At 41.2% G+C, this 23940-nt stretch overlaps 1 long non-coding RNA gene across 3 annotated transcripts in view; it reads right to left on the bottom strand.

Annotated features, from left to right (window-relative positions):
- LOC142047907 (uncharacterized) overlaps positions 1-23310 on the bottom strand; it is a 183406-nt gene extending 160096 nt beyond the window's left edge. For 2 of the 3 annotated variants that reach the window (XR_012657225.1, XR_012657227.1), the window contains exons 1-3: positions 6386-6471; positions 6199-6251; positions 3541-3620 (exon numbers count right to left, since the gene is read on the bottom strand). This is a non-coding gene — a long non-coding RNA (uncharacterized LOC142047907). Of the gene's footprint in view, positions 1-3540; positions 3621-6198; positions 6252-6385; positions 6472-6814; positions 6871-23246 lie in introns of those variants that run through there. The other variant, XR_012657226.1, reaches the window with a different exon arrangement.
- Between the last annotated feature and the right edge of the window lie 630 nt (positions 23311-23940).

Genomic DNA, 23940 nt, shown 5'->3' with positions numbered 1-23940 from the left:
GATCTCTTCCTTTTTTTTTTTTTTTTTTTAACTTTTAAAAAAACATTTCTGCAAATGAAATTGCAAAGCTGTTAGTAAATAGCAGTGTTCATAGTATTTAACACATTAAAGATACTAACTTACAGGAATAACTATTTCTTTATAGTACCGAAACACTACTTGTGTGACTACAGTTTCTTTCCCCACTCCTTTTAGAGCAACAAAATACATTATAAATATGGCTTGAGCCAAAAAAGTAACACTCCATATTTCCTTCAGAGAAGCACTTTGCTACACAAGATTATTGATGATGTGATGCTAAATGACCAATCATAAACATTACTGGTATGTTGATAACAGTATGGTAAACCAACCTATCACAAAGACTTTTTGCTTGTGTTAGAGAGATACAGGTGCACTCCAAAATGGATCAGTGAGAGTTTACGTGTGTGAGTCTGTCTGTATGTGTGTGTATAAAAAAAAATTACATTTTTAAAGGATCATCCTAGTTTTCATTCTGGCAGCCTTCCTAAACACATGGAAAAAACAACTATGCAAAAGAAAAATATGGGTTGCATTAACTTTCAGAGAAGTAATTGTTGGTCTAGATTTTTTTATTAGAGAACAATTAAAATTTCAACTGCAGCAAATATATTTTCCTTCCACTAAGCAATCTAATAACTTTCCCCAACCCCCTAAAAAATCTGCCAAATACCAGCTAAATGTCTTTCAAAAGAGATCGAGACAAAAAAACGTGAATGTTTTCTTATTTTGGATAAGATTCGACTTTATCTAGGAGAAAATTTTTGTCATTGCAACAAAAAATTATCCATGCAGTTCCAAAGTTTTTGCTCCTATGTAATTAATTTTCACTTGAAGTCAATGGCGTTACACTGAATTTGTGCAACTGGTGGACATGAGAGAAGAATTAGGTCCTAAGTTACTCGTAACTTATGAATATTAAATCTACTGAGATATATTTGCTTGCCTTCCTCCCCCTACTCCTCCCCCCAAAGTCATACAAACTTCCCTTTTCTACCTCCTCTTATAGTTCAGACAACAGACAGAAATTTGCAAAACTGAGTATTATTCTTTCTGATATGATATCGTCAAGTCATGTATAGTAATAGTGCTACTGGCATAATGTTAAGTGCTTGCTTCTGTTCTCGTATAGGTTCTGAAATATAAAAATAAATTTAATTTATTAATTTTGCCTGGTATTAATTTTGTGCCTGGTAAACAGACACAATTAAATGAATGACAGTTTTCCTTCATGGGTATTGGTTCGTCTTGAATCTCTACTCATCCTCCATCCAGAAGTCTAAATACTTACTAAGCCCAAAATTTGCAAACCAGGTTGCTTAAAGTTAGGCTCCTACATCAGTACTTAGGCATCTACTTAAAAGTGGCCAGGTGTTCAAAGTTCTCAGTACCCACAAATCCCACTGAAAACAGGTGTCTAGCATCTTTCAGAATCACGGCAACTATTATGGAGGAGCCCCCTGCATGAATAGTTATGACCCACCAATGTGTGCAGTGAGCCACCAAGGGGGACAGTACATACATTTTATTGAGCTTTGACCAGAGATTATAAATAGTTATATTTTTATATAAGGGAATTGCAAATTCAGTATGGCAGACCTTACCTTACTATGCAAACACCCCCAAAGTGACATATTTTAAGGGAATCTAGGTTAAAATACAGAGTGCCTTCTAAGAGTCTTTCCCTATAACCAAGTAATTAGAAGGCATTAATACAACTCTTGCTCCTGACCTGAGGACCTCATATGACTGCTAAGAATTTTGCTTTATATTTGCAAGTCCCTCCAAGGAAGCAATGCAGTAGCCCATAATGAACGGTACTCTCTTTGTACCAGAATTCATCTTGGTTCATCTATCCTGTGCATGGTAGGAATTTAATAACCTTGCTGAAAGGGTATATAATGTATAGCAGTGCATAAATGTTTACTAAGATCCTTGTTTCTAAAACTTCCCTCCTTGAAAGCTAATATTCTCATCTCCCAATCACTTCTATAATCACTAGCATCCTGACTGGGATTGGGTGGCCCAGATGTACCTCTTGTGATTGACATGAGCCCTCAATTCTCACTGGTTTCAATGGCACACAGCAGACAATGGCCCTATGGGCAAGATTTCCATCACAGTTCTGCTCTTATTTGGGCCCTGAAATAAGTGACCCGATTTCCCCAGAGCTCAGCACCCAGTCGTATTGGGAGCTGCGGGGTGCTAAGCCTTGTTGAAAAGCTGACTCTTTATTTAGATGGCTAAATGACCTCACATCTACAGCTATAAGCAAAAAAGCAAAAGGGATGGGAAGGCAAGCATTTTCAGGGTAAGAATTAATTTTCATGGTTACATTTGTTAAATGTTATAGCAGGTCTTTCTAGAAATTGATCTATATATGTCAAACTGGCACAGTTAACATTTGAGAGGATTCCCACTGTAAATCTTATGGACCTGCGTCTGCACTCCTTTGAGACTAGAGGAAGGGAGGTTGGTAGATATACACATTTCATTTTGTGGCATCTATATGCTGTAAGTAACAAAGTGTCCAGGTCCAAGCTATCAGTTCCTAGTGTTTGTAAAAAACAAACCAAAAAACCCCTTTAAAATGTCCAATGAAGTGAACTTGTAAAAGAAGCAAATAAAAGCAAACAAGATACAAAGCAACACATTCTTCTGAACTGGACTACTGTTTTTTTTAAAAAAATCTGATTGTGTGTCCATCGAGTGCATTCAAGGTGCCAGAGAAAAGACTATAGGTCACACAGAAAGGTGAGGTTTGAAAAATTTTCCCTTGTAGATTAATTATGTAGCTGTTAATACCTTGTGAAAACCTCATGAAGAGATAAACAGTGGCAGAAAATCCATGATAGACAAATGAATCAATTGTCTTTATGATACATCTGCATGTAACTTTAGCTTATAAATAATGAACTTCACCTACTCTATTAGGGATTTTGCTATTTATCCCAGAATATTTTTTAGTTTGATTAGCATGTAAGATCGAAATGATCATAATATTAACAAACATTAGATTCCAGAAACTAGAGATGACTAAACTAAAAAAGAGATGCCCCTGTCTAGCATTAACCCTTTGGAAGGCTGGCATTTTCCAGTCTTTCAGACAGAGTAATATATAGAGGAATATATACAAATGTATGTATGTATGTCTCCAAAAGCATAACATTGGTTTGAGTCTGCATGTGGTTTTCAAACAAACCACACTGCACAAATGCATTTTCCAAGAAAATTGTTGATCAATGTGGAAAGTATTGTGTGCCTGTGTAAAAGCTGTTTGCAGCCATTTCATATTTCAATCAAAAAAATGAGAGAAACCAGAAACAGAAGTCCTAAACAATTCTTCCCCCTCCCTTCCTATTTTAACTATTGAATTTTTAGACCTTTTAAAAAAAATCATTGTTTTATTTTTATATAATTTCTATCAATCTATTAATAGTTTGATATATTTCAAATGAAAAAAATATACAGTTATATGAAAAACAGAGTAACTTACAAATCTGACAGAAATGACTTTACCTTAGCAGTGGTACTTCACGGGAATACTTATTGCACATGAGCTGCCATCTTGCTAGGCCCAACTCTTCAACAAACGTATCCTAGAAAACAAAAAAAAACATTTACAGTTATTTCGGTGGCCATTTAAACAGTCTGATTCTGTCTTTGTACACTGAGCTCTGTAGTTCTAGTAGCACAGAACCTGAGAGAAAGAGATGAGGTCTGAAAACGTAAGACGGGTTGTTCAAAATAAAAGGTGATGTCGATGTTATGCCTTTGCTCTATTCTCCCTCAGCATAAAGAGTTAAATATCTGGAAATAAAACACATTTCTTGCAGCACATAAAACAAAGACGTTGGATAATTCTAATACCCCAAAGCAATGAATAAAAAGAAGCAAATACAAGAGATCGTGATTGCAAGTACATTCCTGGGTAGTTAGTTATATGCATCAACGTCTTAAACAGATTAGTTATCATGTACAGATCCACATACGATTCAAATTTGGAAAATCAAATTCAAATAAGAGGATTGTTACCTGCATCTGAGTAGACTCATCAAGCAACCATTTTAACTTTTTTGACTCCCTAACACTGTTTCAAGGAATCATTATTTCTTTCTGCCGATGGGATTGGTAAAAGAAGAGAAACCCCTGATTGTGGTGGTATCGTGGATGCTAGTCTTTTTGCACCACAGCACGATTCTTGGCTGCCATTCCAAGCTGCTTTCCCTTGCCAAGTTTTAAGATGCCGCTTTTTGCCTTTCATTTTATTGTTCCTTTCCCAATGTTAAACACTGACTTAAACCAATGCACAGCTGCTAACAGGGGGAAAAAAAGTATTTGAATTTTGCACAAGAACACAGCCGGGGAAGGAGCACGCTGTGATGTAACCAAAATGACACCCACAGAAATATTGCCGATACTTTGGGGGGGCTCCTTCCGCTCCACACCCTGGCGTTCTCCTACAAAACAGCTGGAAACACTAGTTAAAGAACAAGAGACAATAAAATGTCCAGGTTTGTGATCCACCCTTGTCATGTAATGGCTGGGGGGAGGAGAGAAGGGATGCCACTTGTATTTTTTGTCCACTTTTTTGCCTGCTCCCATTCTTTCTTTCTCTTTAAGCTTCACTCAAGGTTGTATTTTTTTTAGCCTAACAAAAGAAGGTTCCCCGTCCCCACCCTTCTGTTGCTTTTCCCTGATAGGAGTTTGCCCCTGTCCAAGCATCATGGCCTCCCCCCTTTTTTTTTATGCAATGCCACCGTGAACAGACTCGGCATCACAGCGTGGAAGCCACCATCAAAATTCAATGCAGGGCTGCAAATTCGTTCACCGAACGCATTTGTTTACTGTGAGCAAAATTACCTTATTTTTTTATGGTAGGCTGTGTAAATCAAAGGTGGAAGCAAACAAAATAATCCTCCCGCAGTCTTTTTTTTTCTAATTTATTTTACTTAACATAGCAACAAAAATAAGAACTTATATTTATGATAAAATACAGTACATTAACCAAAAATTTGCTATTCATTCTTTTGAAGCTTTAAATAGCCATGAAAGAAATGGCTCAATGGAATATGCTGAATATATAGTAATCTAGTTATTGAATGGTATAACCCTTCCTGTCTGTGTGGGTATATGCATACACACACACATATACAGTAAGAATATAAATAAATCTGGGTATAGACAGATATATTGGATAAATATCTCATAAGTATATATAAAATAGTTCTGTATATACAGATATTGCTCACCATCAAATAATCTTTCAGGTATCTCGAGTTACAGACGTATCTACACATAGATGTATGTATACAGTATGTCTATAGCAATCGATAGATAGATACAGGTGGATATTTTACATAGTACTTGGGAGGCAGATAGTTTATATTGTTTGAAACTTAGATCATGCAAAAATTGACTATTTCCAAATATAAAATTAGAATGCAGAAAAAATACTCTGCCATAAGTAACAGTTGTTGGATGGTCTGAGGTGTACGGGTGATTATTTACAGAAGTGCCAAGTGCAGCATGTACAAATGCCAAATGAAGAAATAAATATACACATTTTTTTAAAGAAATAAAATGACTGACAACTTAAAATTCCTATCAAAAGCAACAGAGTTAAACAGAAACAGGGAAGATTAATAGGGGGGAAAGAAAATGGAAGCTTTGTTCCAAAGTGGAAGCATAAGATGCGAAATTTCAAAATCAGATGGCTTGGTCGGTGATTTCTTTCATTTAAATGAATTGATCTGTTGCTAAACTGCTGCTCTGGTGCCAAGAAACCTTTAACTCTTTCGGCTCAAAGCCCCTCATGTTTTCTCTTGAGCTTGCCACTTTTCGATTAGAAAGCGGAAAATAAAAAGAAGGGGGAATAAAAAAAAAAGCATAAAAACCAGGGGGATTAAATCCGCGAGCACATGCACCACACAAAAGAGCGACAACATGGAGAGCATCCATGTTTCGTTAGAACTTCTACTGTATAAACAATGTGATTCTTGTTCTTACAATGTTGCTAAAACTTGGAAAGGCGACAAAAAGGCCTTCAACCTTCACAATTATACTTACAGAGAGAACTTAGTGGCAAACCCATCAGAAACGGGGTTTGCAGCAGGAGAAAAAAGAAAAAAAACCACGACAGAATCCTGACCTAGTCCGTTGTAAACATTCACTTACCGAGAATGCCTTAAGCATTTTCCAACAGAACCCCCTTTTCTATACATGTTCACCTAGGTGGAGAAAAAAAAAAAGAAGCTGTTTTGGTCAAATTTGGGTGAGAGTTGCTAGTGCTTTTCCGTTTTGTTTTGGGTTTGTTTTTCCCACTAAAAAATAAATAAAAAATAAAATACAAAATAAAATATACTTGTTATAATTGAAGCTAATTCCGGGGGGAAAATATATATGTGCAGAAAAAATAATATATACATATATTTCCCTCCCACTTTCCAAACTCCGCTGCAGTTCTTCCTAAACTGCTGCTTGCTCCAATCTGGTGCCTGCTTAACAACGGAATGACAGGCAACATCTGTTTGTATAGAAGCCAAGATCAAGCCTTCAAAAATTTTCTGGCTTGGTTTCCTTTTTTTTCCCCTCTATGGAAAGCTTTTCTTAAAAAAAAAGCGCACAGCAAGATTTTGAAAGCAGCTCAAGTGAGGCAGCAACTATTTTCCCTTGAGTTATTTCAAGGTATAGCATTTCTAGGGTAATTCATTCACCCCCACCTCCCCTGAGTCTTGTCTCTTCCTCATGCTATTAACATAGTAACACACAACTTAAAAAAAATTCAACATACCTTGATGACTAAAAGGCCACTCCCTCCTATGGGGGGATTTATTCTTCAGTAGTCAACTAAAAAAATTTATTGGGGGCAGGGGAGGGGAAGAATTGGAGAGCTGAGAAGACAATTTTGTCACAATTTTCTTTTGTTTTACAAACCTTGGTCTGAAATACGTAGATAAATAAATCAAATCAAACCCAAATAAGTGTCGGACTACTGCCAATTCTGTGGCAAATCAGGAGAAAGCACAGTAATTCCACATGCTGAAATGTGAACAACTGGAAAGAGACCAACTCTCCAGAAGTCACAATGAAAACTATCAAGGCACCCACTCCTCCCCTTCTCCCCCCTCCCAGCACCTTCCCCTCAAAAAAAAAAACAAAAACCACCCTCACCCCCACCAACAACAAAACTCATGCCACCAATTTAAACGATTAATTTAACAAAAGGAAAAGGGAAAGGAAAAAATGAGGCTATTTAAAAACTGGAGGAACGTTTTATTCACCGGTGAATTGGGGCACACACAGAACATTAAAAAAAAATTCAGACAAGTTGCTAAGGAGACTTGTGTAAACTCAGAACACAGGCACATTTCTTGGCCTTTTCCCCCTGTATTCCATCTTGTATTCTGATCACGCACCACTGCGACACCACTGCACCAATCCACTGCATTAATCTTAGCCTTAAACAGGGTGACTGGCAGAGAAAACCGTGTGTATATATCATCTTTCAAACTTAACAAGTTAAAGGGAGAGAGGGTGGTGGTGGGTGAGGAGGGGTGGGGGGGGGGACATTTCATTCTGAATATAAAAATACAGGATTTGAGCATAGTAAGGGAATTTTAAAGAGGAAGTGTTATATGGGCGTATGTAGAAAGCTGCAAACCTCCCATAGCTTTCGTGTGTGTGTGTCTCTCTCTCTCTCATTCCTTATAACAAAATCCCACATCCCCTGGCAGATGTCTGAGGTATCTGAATCCCTGCCAGATCTAATGTCGGACCCAGTCTATGCCACCAGACGACCTGCACCACGAAGTAGTTCATTCTCCCAGCATTGTGGGGTCATACAGACATCATAAACAACCATTTTTCTTTTCTAATGTGCAGATTCATAAACTGCATTTTTAAGAAAATGCATCTTTTATCCTTTTTTTTTTCAAAAAAAAAAAAGAGAGAAAACAGTGTTCATAAATAAATGAATAAATGGGGACATTCAGGAATGGGGCACTGAAGGTGACTTTTCTCCTGCCACACAATCCATTCTCCTACCACCCCTCCTCTTCCCTCCCCCCGGTCACAGACCTTAAACAGTAGCCGGCATGTGTTGACATTAGATTTGGGTGAAATTAACATTTTCTTTCAGTTCCATGTATGCAGCCAATACTTTTATTATTATTATTAGTATTTAAAAGATATTACCTTATCCACCTTGTCTCTCTAATATCCTGGGACTGAAACAGCTACAACTACACTCCGTTTCAATTTAGACCTATTTATTTTATTTTACTACACATTAACTTCAATTTTGAAATGAAAGGTTTCAAGAACTGTCCTATTTCATGTAGAAAATGGTGTTTCAACAATTTCAAACCTCCTCCCCCACAATTTTTTTCAAAATAGGAAATTAGTTGAAACCAACCTTTTCCTGCAAATAGTTTTGGTTTTGACAAAGGGACATTTTCTGACAAAAAGTATTTTGCCAAAAAAATCCCATCCAGCTCTACTTTGGACGCAGGGCTTTGGATATGGGACTTTTCACAGATAGGCGCTCACTTGCTGAAATGATCACTATGGCACTCTTAAAACCATGAAAACCTAAGAGGTGAAACATGAGTACATTTTGGAATAAACTTCTTACAGGCAAAGAATTACCATGATCCTATTGCAATACTTTTACCTGTGTCTGGATCACATGCTTGCAGTGTGCTGAGGATGGCTTAGAGGTCTATGGTTCAGCATTGAAGAAAAAAAAAAAAAGTCTTCCTGCAGGGTGGATTCAGCCCTTCATCATCCTGAGGCAGAAACACAGACTCCCAAGCAGATCACTCTGTGTCTGTGTGACAGAGATGGTGATAAAGCCAAGAACTCTAAGAACAAGTGCATTTTCCTTTAGGGTCCCAAGCTGTGACAAGGGACATGTGCTCCCAAGGAGGTAGTCCAATGAGTGGATAGGTCGGAAGATGAGTGTCAAGAGAGTTGGCTTCCTAGTTCTGCTATGAAATGGCCATTTGATCTTGGCTACCTGTTTCACCTCTTTGGATATGTCTATACTGAAATTAAAGACCTGTGGTACGGCCATGGCTGGTCCAGGTCAGCTGGCTTGGGCTACGGGAATAAAAACTGCTGTGTGGACATTTGGATTCATGCTGGTGCCTATGCTCTGGGACCCTCCCCATCATGGGGTCCCAGAGCTTGGGCTCCAGCTCAAGCCTGAACATCTATACAGCAATTTTACAGCTCCACAACTCAATCCCCATGAGCCTGAACCCTCTGACCTGAGCAGGCGTGGGTGTTTAAATTACTGGGTAGATGTATCCTCTGTGCCTCCTTTTCCCCACCCATAAAACAGGGATAATATTACTTACTTACCTTTGTAAAGTGCAATGAGCTCTATGCATAAGAATTGCTACTTATTATTATGGAGGGTGAAACAGACTATCTACTCTCAGTCTGACTGCAACGGCATACACAAGGGCTTCACTGCTTGTGAGCTCTGGCTGAGGACTGAGTTCCCCACTTCTCTCTCTCTCTCTTATACCTGGGCTTTGTCTGCAGGCTCAGAATTTGCCCCCCTTGACTCTAACAAATTGGATCTGAGACAGCGATGAGTGAACATCAAAAGGTTCGGAGGTTTGGCTTCCTTTGGCTAAAACATCTAAACAGCTTTACTGACCTTGTGAGATCAGGAGAATCTGGTCCCAGCATTTGATATTTCTGTTTCCTATTTTAACTGAAACCAGGAAGTCTAGAAGTTGGATGATTTTTTAAAAAAAATTACTGAACTTCAAAAATGTCTGAGTCCAATCTAATTCAAGCAACCAACACAGGTTCAAGGCAGGAGTTATTTCCTTCAAACCAGATTTCTCCACCTTAACTGTTAGGGTTATAGTAAATTATCATATACATTTCCTACTTTTGAAATGTGATGAATTGACCACTAGGGAGAAATAGGTCTTCAGTTTACCCAAAGAAAGAAACAACCTGGGCGGTAGTCTGTATCACTCTGCTAATGCATCTCAACCTGAATCACAAAGGACCTTAGGAAAAGACTGCAGTTAAGTATTGGCCTCAGTGCCAATAAGGGAACCAGTGGTGATGGTAGTTTCTATAACGTGTTGGACACTTGTCTACTAGAACCGGTACACTGGGGTCATCATTTTTCCACTCATGCACTGTAACACTAAAAGCCTGCAACTAGTAATGCCTTTCAGTCAGCTCTTGCAAGATGTCCAGTGCCAACCCCTTGTTCTGAAGACCCCATAGCCACCTCCTCCCTCCACAGGTTAGTGAATGCAGCAAAGGTGTAATTCAGAGTCTGTGGAGTTCAATGTGATTTGGATCAGGCCCAGAAGCAGGCACTGTCTGCATATTGACAGAATATTTTAACCCCTGAATCTCTTTAGTGACCTCAATGTTTAGCTTCCTTTGTTAACTGCATGATCTTCACCCAATACACAAGAAGATTTACTAGCAACAGTATTTCAGCAGTGCCTACAGGCCTAAATGACATCAGAGACCCGTCATAGTAGGACTTAAACACAGACACACTGAATTCTGGGTCCATTTTGTTTTATTTTCCAAAGGTTCTAGTGACTTTTAATCCACAGTATGCTTGAACAAAGACCATGTTTTCATTTTGGTTGTGAGCTACGCTAGACCTTTTAAAAGCCACTCTGTTCATTCTCAGGGCTTCAAAACATCTGTTTCTACCCAGCTAGAGGAAAGCAGATGTTTAAGACTTCCTTTTATAGGACCTAGTGAGAGGTATATCATTATTTTAATGTTATTCTTTGCAGTCGCACATACATTTTATCATCATTACATGTATTGTAGCAACATGTTTGAACTGTGTAATTTGAAGACGAGGGAATAAAACCCTCACAGGGGGTCTGAGGGTAACCTCCTCTTGGGCAAAGTTTTTGGATACTACCTGCCATTCAGTGCAAGCTGGTGCATTCCAACAGCAGAAACAGAGAGACATTTATTAGTCATGGATAAAAGCCATCCAGCAGCAAAGCTGGTCTGCAATGGGGAGGATGAACCCCCTTTAAAGGCAGGGAAATACCCCCCCCCCCCCCCCGCATTCCCAGCATAGTATTTAAGGGCTGATTGTCTAGAAAAGCTGTAAAATGTGGTCCCCCTGCCCCCACCAGAAATAACATATAATCAATTAACTGTGTTCTAAAATGGAGTACGAAGCAAGGAAACTTTGAATGATTCCACACAAGCTGGCATCCAAGTATTGGTGTCTGTGACTATCAAGGTTTAGCACATGCTCTCTTAATGGAATGCAGTAATATTGTGTAAGAAGTTACCTGGCATCACAATTAGAAAGTCTGACAACAGGGGAGGCTCTGACTGGCACAAGGATTTGTGTAAGTGACGTGGATGGAGCCTAGTCACTTTCTTCGAGTGAACCTCCTGTTTTGCTGTTCCTCTACAGTAACACATTGCTTTGATGCTGCTAAGCCATCAGAGTAGCTTAATTTTTTGTTCCTACTGTGTCCATCACCGAAGTACCTAAATGAGGAACCAGCAAATAAGGCATGCTAGGCAAAATACACCTCCGATGTTGCTTGATGTAGTTAGTACATCCTAAGGTTCCACTGTAAGAGGACATGCATGTCATGCTGCTACCACAGAACAGCAGGTGCACCGGGAGACCAAGAGTGAAGCAGCTAATCCGGGTCTAGTTGAGACAGACATAATTATTGTATGATTTTAAGTCCAGTTTCAGGGCAGACGACTCGATGACTCGGAGGACTGGCCATGGGATAGGCACGCTTTCATCTCCTGATGAGCAGTAGTCATATTCCAGACACCACAGACTAGATTGTAATGATATTCTGTTCTGAGTAAGGGGTGATTCATAGGCGTGCGGCCCCAGAAGCAGACCAAAGCATGAACTGGTAGGCTCCTCTAAATTATGCTGAGCCAAGGGCTGCATTGGGATTGGGGTTGGGATGGAGCAAAGTGGAAGAATTAGAACAATGGATGTGCACGGGGTGGGCTTGTGGTATCCTACCTGCCCTGGCTTTGTACAAATAATTCCATCCAAGGAGCTGCAGTCTCTCCCCAACAGACTTGAGTAAAATCAATTACCTTTCCTCCCTAACGCGGAGCTGTAATTAGGAGTAATGAGATTAAAGGAGGGAGAGGAAATTTTAGGCTAAATATCAAGAAAAAGCTTCCTGAACAATCATGCACTGACCAGGACTGGACAGGAAAAAACAGGTCTTTGCCATGTTTAATTGCTATGATTCCAACTCTATACACTATTCATAGCTGCTTATTTAATACACTAGCTCTTACAAGAAAGATCAATGCAAGGACAGCTACACCAGTGCCATAAACTGTATAGCGCACGATAGCAAGATTCCAAATCAACGTCAATGGGACTTCAGGAAACAGCCTGAATGACGCAGGGGAGCATGAAGGGGTTTTTTGGAGAGTGCCCTTCATTACGGGACCTAATTCTACAAGGTGCCAGGTGCTTCTGAAAGATGCCGAGCACTTTGGGATCCCACTAAAGTCCACGGAAGTGGAGGGCACTCAGCCCATTAATGAGCACATGTACAGTTACAGGCAAGTTCCAGGGCCCCACCCAATCTTTAGACCTAGAGTTGCCACTACCTGCAATGTGCCTTGCGGGGAGAATTTATGTACACACCTCCACACTGGGTAATGCAAAAAGAATGTGAAGGTCATTCTTCTGGTCATCCATTCATTGCAACCACACAAAAGAGTAATAACCCTCTATGAGTGTGATTTTATATATCTGTATCTATAGACAGACAGACATCTGACTGGATTCAAAAATTAGATTTAAATACCTTAGAAAAGTCACATTTAATAAAATATCATTAGGTTCCTGTTACTGGATCTATAAAAATTACCTAAAATTAGTACAACTGGCTCTATATATTATTCTGCATAAAATAACCTAAAAACTAGTACCAATAGTGCTATAGATGTACAAGTAGCCTGTAAAATTGGCCTCCAGTAGTTGATTTTTTCCCCCAGTGCCAGCAAATAATTTAAGACAAATAATAAATATTGCGTCCTTTTTATTTGTCTCCTGGTTTTCTGAGCCTTCAGCCATCATGTTTCCAAGCTGTTTTCCATGTCCATAAGGGCTAGAAACATTATATTTTTTTTAATTTGAAAGCTGAGATTCTTGCATAACAACATGATTCCAGGAGATGAAGCTTTAAATACTGTCAGACTCATGATAAATTCATGAGAGGTGACAACACTGTGTTTTACAAATGGAAGCACAGAAAGAACAAACAACTTTTAGATGGTCCCCCAAGAAGTGTGCAACAGAGCAAGGAATTTATTCCAGGTTTCCTAACTCCAGTATAATGCTTTAATCATAAGTTCATTCTTCAGATCTAGGATACAGACAAAAGCTTCTACTCTTATGAAAAGTGCCCTGGAACCTCATTTTGTAACAGATGATCTCAAATCACAGAGTTTGGATCTGGATTCAGATCTGATCACCCACAATTTGAGGAAGGTTTAGGACCTGTGTTTTACCAGGGCTATCATATCTAGTTTTTAAGGTCTCATCTCAAAGTCCCACACACGATAAACTGCATGGCACCCAGTGTATCTGCCTCAGGTGTATGAAGGGCTAAGTCAGTCTGCTGAGATTTGAACCTGGAGGCATAGGTGTTCCAAGCATGATCTTTATTAAAAAAAACCAAATCAAAACAAAAAAACATTTCCGCCCCCACTTATAACTACCTATGCATAGGTGCAGACTTGACTATGAAGACCTTTGCCCTAATATTTTAAGAAAACTCCTTTTAAAAAAAAAGTTTGCATGATTTCTACATTTCTTGGAAAGGAAGGCAAGATTCCACATCAGCTTTAAAATGAAGAAGAAAAAGTGCTCTACTGAAGTGAAGGTTTCTTTTGGTAGGTATAAACATCACAACCACCCCGTTCTTTTCCACCCTGAAAGTAAAGTTAAAAGGAATGCATTGATTTTGATAGTGAGAGCAACGGCTGGGGGATAGAGGCAGGCGCCTACATGTTCAATACCAAAGCAAGGAGCAGAGAAGCCAAGCGGGTGTGTTTCTAAAAGCTACAACTACTTTTAGGAGAAGAAAAATATCTCAGGGTCATTTCTAGGTCTGCTCTTGGAATTGGAATAGGAGAGAGAGTGAAGGTACCAAGGGTGAAACAAATGGGGTTAACAGGGCTAAAGATAAGGAGCTGCTTAAAGAAAGAACTAAATCTCCTTTTCTTCAGTGCTGCAGCAAGAGAAATTGCTTCACTGCTTAGCTTTTGGCTTCATGTCCCCTTAGAACAGAGCACAGCAAGCGCTTCGTCTCGTCTCGTCTCAGCTTTCAAAATCTAGGTCACTTCAATTTCTGTCTGTGCTTCCAAAGATACTTTTGCAACTAGTCTCATTACAGAGATGCCTTAGCCAGAGATGCTGGCTTAGGACTCCAGACTCCTGCAATGACCCCAACTAGCCCCTCTGTTCTTTTCAACATGTAGACTCACTGCCGACCAACAACTAAAGCCAATGAGGACATACAGGAGGATGGCATCTGTCTCACTGAGGTGGGTAATGAACTACATGATTGTAAAGGGTTGCTCAGTCATGACCTGGATGCTCTGGCCGCTCACTTTCGTCAGTGGAGACTTAGTTAAGTGAGTGTAAGACGTGGCTACACCCTTCTGTCTGAACAATTACCTGGCCACTCAGCATCCTACAGTCTGTGTGGAGGATCATCCATTCCCTTTCCAGCCAGCTGTCACCTATTTGGACTCAAACGGGACCATAGTCTAACATACTGGCCCCATTTAGAATACTTAAAGATGATCACCTCCTGCACTGCCTTGATCCAGAACTTCGCAGGGACCTCCTGGGGAGCAGAGGCCATGTCCTATGAACATCAGACCTGATGACTGTATTCGCTCCAGCGGAATACCATGCAGCACTCCGGGGCAGAAGTTGACATACACGTCTCACTGATTCCTAGATAAACATGGCTACCCGAATCATTAGCGGTTGCTTTAATCACCACGATTAACATCTAATTTACATGTGTTGGCTTATTTAGCTCCCTCAAAACTTTGATGAGATGCCTGAAAACTGCACAGAGGGCTATGATGGAAGAAAACAGCCTGCTGCGCATAGGGCTGACAATGGTGCCAACAGGCACAAATAAGCAACACACCCTTCCCACAGGAAGCCCTGCCTGTCTCCACAAGAAAAGACGTACACCTGCAGCTCCTGCTTACTTGCCACCACTGACTTTGTGACATCCTTTTAAAGCATCCATTCATGCATTAATTTCTAGTGCTGCCAATCCAGTGCCAATTTTGGATGAACAATGGCATATCAAGGCTGACAGCTGTGTCCTGGCAGAGTAGCAGTAACTTTGGAATAGAGGTAGAGGCATGCTGAGCAACTTAAACCCTAATTTACACCTACCTGTCTGCAATCTGGGTTGCAGATCCTGGACTAGGCTTAACAGGCTGCTTAATGGAATGGCCAGAGCAAGTGCCAAAATGCAGAAATTTGGTTTAGCCTGAACTTCAGTGTCACAGCAGCGATGCAGACAACCAAACATGCTGTGGAGGAGTGCACAGTTAGAAGATTGGAGGGCAGACTGCAACACGTTGCTACCCTCAACGATGCAGCAGCTAGATGGCTCAACAATCTACATATCAACCTGAGATGCATATGAAAGAAGAACTGCTCTTGTGAACCAGTGTTGGTGGAAACGGACTCAGAAATAGCTTTGCCAATCTGCACACTTTGGGTAGGCAGAGCCTATTTAAGGGGGTGATTTTCTGACAATGTGGCCCCTGCTGATTCACAGGAGGAAAGGGGTGGCTCTTCTTCTGGTGAATCACTCTAAGGAGAAGAGCCTTTGAGCCCCTATTCAGAAGCCAGGAACATTCATTTCTTCTTCTGATGGACAAAGCAGCAGGAGAACACTGCACCAACTTTTATTAACCTACTACCTGTGCAGCTCCTGCCATGGCTACTGGAGAGGCCTCACTGCTAAACCTGCCTCATTCCACAGAAAACAGAGATGGAACTCACCTAGGAACTGGTTCTGATCTTACACAGATTTTACACTAGGGCATCTCCACTGACTTCAAAGGGATTACTCCTGATGAACACCCTGTAAGTGAGATTAGAACCAGAACCTCACAGCAGACGCATTAGGTTATATTGTCCATCTCTCTGCAAGTGAGGGATTGTCCCTTATAAAGCCTCAATAAATGCTCACTGTGGAGTGTGTCTTGCACCTTCCTCTGAAGCAGATGGTACAGGCCACCGTTGGAAACAAGTTACTGGGGTAGGTGGATCTCACTCATCTGATCTATTATGGCAGTTCTTATTACTGAAAACTGGAAGGAAGAGCAGGCGCTGGCCTGTAACGGGAAATAAAGAGGCATGTGATGCTTAAATAAGGAATAATTTGGTCACTGCAGTCTCCCTTATTTTAAATGAAGCAGATGTGAGTTACATTTGCTTTGCATTTGTAATTAGCAGGCAGAACAGATGGCAAAGGCGTCGTTTAAAGCGACACGTCCTATAAAATAACCAATGCCAATGCAGTATTTCACTAGGAGCAAGGGATACTTTTCTCTCCGTTGCACTGAAATGCATTAGAAAGAAACAAGACTAGCAAATGTTCATGTCAAGTAAGGGATTCACCACAACAGCAATCCATGGTATTTTGGAGTGTTTATTACTAAATGGGTGGGGAGGTGGGGGGAAGAAGACAATGGCAAATTGATTGCTTGGAGGAACACAAATTGGAGATGATACTGGTAATATGTTGCCAACATTATAACCAGGGTCTCTCAGAAATATATAACCATCTCCTCTTTAGCTTGTGATAAACAGTCTTGTGATGAGGCACCAGGTTGGGACTCAGGAGATCTGCGTAAAATTCATATATACCTGGGTGTATGAGAGATGCCATTGATCTAAGTACTCATAGGCCCTCACCTCATGGTATCTGTGGCCTCACAAATGTTAATGAATATATCCTCACAACACCTTTGTATCAGCCTCACTTCACAAATGGGGAAACTGGGGCACAAAGTGATTAAGTGACTTGACCAAGGCCATACAGGGAGTTCACAGGAGAACCAGGAATTGAACCTTCATTGCCTGAGGCCCAGCCCAGGAATCTATTCATGGAATCTGTTCATGGCATTTTCCCATTCAAAGCACCAATGCTTTCTCATCAGCACAGCCAAGGAGGGAGGCAACACTGCTTGCCAAACAGTCACATTAAGCGCCACTTGCTGGAAGTGGTGATACTTTGTTCCTGAACAGTTTGTTGATAGTGCAGTACAGCCTTCTGCTTATGTGCTCTGCAATGCAAGGTGTCCGAAAACCTTATTGGAGGGTCAGGATGGGATTGTTAGGGAATTCTTTTTGACAGTACCTGACGTGCTTGGTAACGCAAACTAATTTGGCTCCTCATCTTAAGATGCTCTCAGACCCACAAAAGCTCCAATAATGTAATCAAGAAACATACCACTACCTGCTAGGAAGGGAAAGAGTAATACTGATATGGTTTTGTTATTTTTAGTTCTAGCGAGTTGCTCCGCCGTTATGGTGATGGGCAGCACAGAATGATCTTAACACACAGTACAATCTAATACAACTGCCCTCTGAGTCCCAGAAACAAAGAATCTCTGGCATAGATGACGGAGCAGTATCCAGAGATGGGATGAAAGACTAACATCATTCCAAAACTTCCTTCAGTTTATTGGGTAAGTTTAAAGAGTTGGCTAATGACAGTCCTTCCCGTGACATCAGTGAGAAAACCAATATTTTAGGGGATGAGGATGAGTCTGACCATAAGGCTCCTGATTTTTTTCTGGCCACATACATGCTCAATTATTATGCACTTGCATCTAGCACAGCAGTGACTGCTTATACGTATCCTACTCTGGCATATCAGTCTTCAGAAGGATGTATCCAAAGTATCCCAGTATACCACACCAGCCATTTAACACTCCATAAAAAATAATCGTAGATACTCGGTGTTTTCATTGGGTCCAGCAATCAAATCACTAAACATATAAACTTTGAGATGAGCCCAAAGCCGAAGTCTGAACTCTAACTCCCTAGTCTTCAGGGAGAAGTGGTTTCAAACATTAGAACTAAATGGTCCAGAGTGTAATATTGAATGAGGATGCATGCAAATTTTGTGTATGCTTCCAAACCTAGACCCTGATCCCAAAGTTATGATAAGGGCCTTTCTCTGCAGACCCTCCCAACCAGACATCCTCAGATATTGGGGAGTTTGAAATCCAGACCAGAATGTTGACCTTAGACCCCTCTCTAATACAAACGTGTTAACCATTACAATCTTGAGCTGCTCACAAATAGCCTTAGCGGCATATGCTTTGTTGCTCTCCACAACAGTGTTTCTCAATGACCGGTCCGTGGACCAATGCCAGTCCATGGCAGCCTCCTTGCCAGTCCCTGACATCTCCCTGACACAGTTTAGGAAGACAGCAAGCCAATCCCTGGTATGAAAAAGGTTGTGAAATGCTGCTTTAGAGAAAGAGTATAGGTTGTCACCTAGACTGATCTCTGCATGACCCAAAACTTTCTCCCCTCTTTGTGAGGTTTTTAAGAACAAGGTAGACAAACACCTGGCATGAATGATCTAGGTATATTTGGTCCTGTGCAGGGGGTTGGACTAGATGATCTCTGAAGGTCCCTTCAAGCTGTACATTTCTATGATTCTACACCATCCATGTGAATGAAGAGAGTTCACTTAGTGAACAAATACATTATGCCCAAGCCCCACCCATCTCCCAGGTGATTGCTGGTTACTCACTAACCCTGTCCATATTTCTTCCCAGGCCCTTCCCCTCAATTTTTAACTCCTTGTTTGCCCCAAGACACCACAGGGGCATAGTTTAAGCCACCATGACTATACAGGCTCAGATGATTGGTATTGTTGTGGAAGCCTTTGAAAAAAAGGAGCGTGTGGAGTAAATCCAAAGCATCATCATAAAGATTTCTATTCCCCCTGCTGCAGCAAATGTAGCACATCAACTCTCCTAGGCAGCCATCATGGGAAATGTCCCACAAGAATCCATATCACATGGATTTACACAGGAGAAGTTTCATTTGGTCTTGCTGTTCCTAACCCCTAGGAAATTCATGGTATCAGGACTCTGCATGGGTTATAGTGATAGCTCTGCATATATTTATCTTTTGTCTATATGTCTCATAGACTCAGAAACTTTAAAGTCAGAAGGGACCATCATGGTCATCTAGTCTGACCTCCTGCCCATTGCAGACCACAGGGCCGCCCAGAGGTGGGGGCAAATGGGGATCCTTCACTCACTCTGGGGGCCCCGGAAAACTCTCACGGGCCCGGGCCCCCAGAGCTTCTTCCGCTCCGGGTCGTTATCGGCACTTCGGCGGCAGGGGGTCCTTCCACTCTGGGGCGGAAGGACCCCCTGCCACTGAATTACCGCCAAAGACCCGGCACTTCGGTGACGGGTCTTGCTTTGGTGGTAATTCGGCGGCAGGGGGTCCCCGCCACGGGTCTCCGGGGCACTTCGGCGGCGGGTCCCGGAGCGGAAGGACTCTCCATTGCCGAATTACCACTGAAACGAGGACCCCCCCACTGCCAAAGACCTCAGGCCCCCTGAATCCTCTAGGCAGCCCTGGCAGGCCACAGACCCTCACCCACCCACTTCTGTACCTGACCCCTAACCTCTGGCTGAGTTACTGAAATTCTCAAATTATGGTTTAAAGATTTCGAGTTACAGAGAATCCACCCTTTAAATTAGTTAAAACTGCAAGTGACCCATGCCCAATGCTGCAGAAGAAGGTGAAAAAACACCAGGGCCTCTGCCAATCTGTTTTTCATGGGCATTTTTGTTGTCTCGGGGAACCTGTTTCAGAACAAAACTCTAAGAGATTTAATTCCTCACTTTTTACACTGGTGAGTTCCAATGATTCAGTGGATTTATTCCTGATTATTACCATTTACACCAGCAGAAGATCTGGCCCCTGACTTGCGTGAAAGTTATGATCAAGATGCCAGTCTGTGGCCTTCGCCAAACTTTACTATCCCTCACACTTAAAGTAAAACAGGTCTTCATCTTTAAAAAGTCCCAATGTGTGTTTTTCCTGTTTAAAACAAAACAATAATATTGGTGTAGAAAAGGGGTAAAAATTCCAGCAAATAAGGCCCTAGATTACAAATAATTCCACAATACATTAATATATGATTCAAAACACATTAAACTCTGAGTGCCACAGAGACAACGTAGTTACGGTATTTCACGGATGGGAGCACATAATACAAAGCAGCTATGTTTCGGCAAGATATGTCTAGTTCGTCACCATAAGCCCAGCTGGTTCTAACTTTTCAGACACCTTGTTCATATTTCCTCTGTATAGTAGAGTTTTAATTTTGCATCCCCTCTTTCCTGCATAATCTGAGAATTTACAAGCAATGAATAATATCAGAGAAGAGTATGCACCCGGGAACCATCAGTTTGTCTGAGAGTCAGCTTTGTTTCAGTTTCAGTCATGAATTGCTCATGCTCAGTCACGGATCTTCATGACCCTGCTGTTTGCTGAGTCTTACAGTCAGGGACTGAACAACAATAATCAAAGGCTGAGATTCTTCAGCAGGTGCAATCAGGGGACATGGAACAAAGGTGGCTTTACGCCCTCCCAGTTTTGGGCTGCTTGCAAGGGCTGGCGCAGCCACCAGCATCATTTAGAACAGCCAGCAGCTGCTCTAAATTATGGTGCAGCTCCACAATTGCCCATGGGTTGCTTTGCAGCTGCCAAGAATCTCCATAGCAGTGTAAATGATAGGGATTCTGCAGCTGCTGCATACAGCCCCCTTTTCCATTTCAGGGCTTGCAAAGGAGCCTTTGTAGGACAGCCTCTGGGTAAATCTACCCTGCAATCAGAGGTGTGACTGCAGCATGTGCAGACACACCCAAGCTACCTTTGATCTAGCTAGCTAAAGTAACAATAGCAGCAAAGCTGTGGTAGCATAAGGCTGTTCAACCCCACCCAGGACCAAGCTGCTAGCCCAAGCTGCCACGGGTGTGGTCACGGCTTCACTGCTATTGGCATTCAAATTAGGGAGATCAAAGCTAGCTCAGGTATGTCTAGATGTGCTGCAGTCACACCTCTGATTGCAGCGCCCCACATCCAATGACTGTGCCATGGAATTTGTCACGCAGCACATAAGGAAATTCTGTGGCCCCTGTACATTGCGGCTGTATAAAAGTCATGGCATAAAAGTGAGAATCTCTCCCTTAGTGCTTCTAGAAAGAAAGGAAGGAAGGAAACTTAGTCACAAAAACACTGTGTGTGTCTGTCCGTCCGTCTATCCCACCCAGGTACATAAACACCCCCAAATAACCCAGCAGCTCTTTCTCCTTTCCAAATTCTGTGCTATACCAACAGGCCATGTGAGGCCCCCACATCTAGTCAGCAGCCTCAGACATATGTGACCTGATGTTTTAAGCCCTTTCAACTTCCCTAAAGACAACGATGGTTGCAAGTCCTGTAAAAATCAGGCCACTTTCAGTTGGGTGCAGACTGACCTAGGGTTCCAAATGCTCAACCACGGAGCCTTCCACCAGTGCCTATTGAAATCAGTAGGGGTATTGCCAGACTTCAACAGCACGTGTTTTTTACACACACACACACACACACACACACACACACACACACACACACACACAACCGTTATAGACAGACTGTTCTTATATTTCTTACCTATGTGGTATTCAGTAGGTATTATATCTATTTAATATTATTATTGCAGTAGCACTCAGACACTTCAGTTAGAAATGTCTACACCAGGAGTCAGCAACCTTTCAGAAGTGCTGTGTGCCGGGTCTTCTTTATCACTCTAATTTAAGGTTTCACATGCCAGTAATACATTTTAACGTTTTAGAAGGTCTCTTTCTATATGTCTATAATATATAACTATTGTTGTATGTAAAGTAAATAAGGTTTTTTTAAATGTTTAAGAAGCTTCATTTAAAATTAAATTAAAATGCAGAGCCCCCGGACTGGTGGCCAGGACCCGGGCAGTGTGAGTGACACTGAAAATCAGACTGCCAGAGGTTGCCTGGTCTACACATATCATATCATATATATATAATATATAATATACTATAGCTGATTCTTAAAAACTTTAGATATGGATTTATTGTGACTGAAGGTAAAACCTTGGTGTAGGAAGCTGATACAAGTTCTATGCATTACTTGTGCAGAGTTAAGTAGTGCACATGTGCTTTGGGGGCTTTAGGCACAGTGTGAATTTCAAAAGAAGGCTCATTTTCTGCCCTCACATCTTTGGAACCCAACCGGAATCTATGAATTTTAGCCCAAGAGTGAGATTTTCAAAGGTGCGAAAACTATGTTAGGTGCCCAATTCCCACTGAAAATCTATTCACCAAGTAATATAGACTTCACCATCAGGAAATCTGTCATGCTTTTCAGCCTGAAATTCTCTCTCTCCATTTCATTCCAGTATTTCTAGTTGTATCTACGCCCTTACATCATACTCATCCCTGCAAGGTCTGAGTGCCTAGGCACTGGTGCCATCCTAAGTAATAATTCTTCTTCATTGGGAGTCAATCCTGAAATCCATACTCAGACACAAGGCAAAGGCCGAGATCCTCAAAGGTGTTTAGGTCCCATTGTTTTCAGCAGAAGTCAGGAGCCTAAATACCTTTGAGGATCCTGGCCCAAACTCTCATTGAAGCGATACAAACGGGGTATTACATCCTTCAAACATCTAGGTAGTTATTAGATGTCCTAACCTACTAGATGACCTAACATTGCAGTCATCAGAAAGCATCCTATTGACTTCAATGGAAGTTGAACTGGGCCCTTAATTGAATGGGCCTTTAGAGCAGGGACGATCTTTGGCCTACATTTCCACAAGCAACTTGCGAGTGCCCAACCTGAGATACTTTTGAAGGGCCTGATTTTCAGAGGAGGAACCTACCAGAAAATATACAGCTAAAACGAGAAGTGGGAGCGCCAAAAGGAAGTGAACAATAGTTCTGGAAATGGATGACAAAATCCAAATGTTCTGCCTCACTGCTGCTAAATTAGGCCTGGTGTTATCCTAGCAAAGATAGAACAAGGGAGGGGTTCCTCTGACCATACAGACATGCTTCTTCATTGTGCAGTGTACAAGATAAGGTGTTCTACTCACCCTAAACACCTGAGTGGAAAAAAGAAATCCTCTCCATTTCTTGATCTCTTCAAATACAGTCCTGTGAAAGAAAGACAGCCATTAGTCTATGGAGTGTATGACAGCCCATAATAACACCACCGCTTTGCCTCACTCTAGCTCTGGGCTTCTCATCTTGGAGGTCACAAACAGGCATCATGGAGTCAAGATCAATCTGCTCTTCTCATGTTTCTAAATGTCGAGGGTAGAATTCTGGCGAGCTCCCAGCCATAGGGGAGGGTAACTCTAGAAGATCCTGGTATAGAAAAGGGGGTGGTGGTATGGAAAAGGTTGAGAACTCCCGGTCAAAAGGAGCTGTGCTAATAATGGATCTTTTGGGTCAGTGGCAATTCTGAATTTTTTTCAAGTTGTTTTGGGTTGAAATGAAAATGAAATTTTTCAGAATTTTTGGTGAATCAAAAAAGTTTAAAACAAGCCTTTTGAATTGAACAAAATGTTTTGTTCTGATTTCAAGCCTTTTATAACTTTTTAATTTTTTAAAAATAAAATGAAAGGAAAATAAATGAGATCATTAAACAAAAAGTCATGTTGAACCCCCCAAAAATTTGATTCGTTTCAAAAACATCATTTTCTTCTTTTTAGATTTTTGTTTTGAATCCCAAGATTCATTGAAACTAACATGAATGTGCAAAACTTTTTGAAGCTTCATTTTTCA

This window comes from Chelonoidis abingdonii, chromosome 18 (genome assembly GCF_003597395.2).
Source record: "Chelonoidis abingdonii isolate Lonesome George chromosome 18, CheloAbing_2.0, whole genome shotgun sequence".
Lineage (NCBI taxonomy): Eukaryota > Metazoa > Chordata > Testudines > Testudinidae > Chelonoidis > Chelonoidis abingdonii.
Note: the sequence above shows the minus strand (reverse complement) of the source record. Positions and strands in the feature narration are given on the sequence as shown.